This window comes from Nematolebias whitei, chromosome 11, assembly GCF_014905685.2.
Source record: "Nematolebias whitei isolate Nwh7 chromosome 11, NemWhi1, whole genome shotgun sequence".
Classification (NCBI taxonomy): domain Eukaryota; kingdom Metazoa; phylum Chordata; class Actinopteri; order Cyprinodontiformes; family Rivulidae; genus Nematolebias; species Nematolebias whitei.
The window spans coordinates 15,486,807-15,487,724 of NC_056508.1; positions in this window are offsets into that span (position 1 = coordinate 15,486,807).

The window sequence follows — 918 nt, forward strand, 5'->3', positions numbered from 1 at the left end:
TATATATATATATATATAAACTTCAGCTGGTTCTGGATGTCAACAATAAACTGGTTGATCCACTATGAGAAGCTGCTGTTAATAAGACAGAGATTATTGCAGCTCCTCAGACTGAAGAAGTCTTTTGGATAAAAGACAAAACAACTTTTTTGTGTAACAACAACAGAGTTTTTATGTTTATTTGTGATTTTTTTTAATCCGTCCAAAGGACATGACTTAACTTTGTTAGTCTCTTTAATTGGTTATAAAATGGTATAAAATGTCATATTCTCCAAGTGCCAGAGCAAATAAAGTGTTAAACCTTCAGACCACTTTCTGAATCTTCACCAAAAAGAACTGGACTAATCTTCACGTTTTAGAAAGCTGTACTATTCATTATTTTAGCATTATAACTTCTTATATAATATTAACATAATCTGGCCTGTTCAGCTGGATTATATTTGGATTTAGAACCAGTTGTCTCAAAATGTATAAGATTACTCAGATCCACCCAAAAATGTAGACAAAGAAGAAAATGTTAGATTAGAGGTCGATTGATCAGTTTTTCTGATGGACCTTTAGAAATCCATCCATCCATTATTTTTACCCACTTCTTCCTTTATGGGTCACGGGGGTCGCTGGTGCCCATGTCCAGCTATCACTCTCTGAGAGGTAGGGGACACCCTGGACAGGTCTCCAGTCCATCACAGGGACACATAGAGACAATCAAGACAAACAACCATTCACTCTCTCACTCACAATCAGAGACAATTTAGAGTTACCAGTCAGCCTAACATGCATGTTTTTGGTCTGTGGGAGGAAACTATAGCACCCGGAGAAAACCCACGCAGAGAGAACATGCAAACTCCACCCAGAAAGTCCCCCGGACCGGGATTTGAACCAGGGACCTGTGCGCTGAAAGGCAGCAGCTGTACCAGT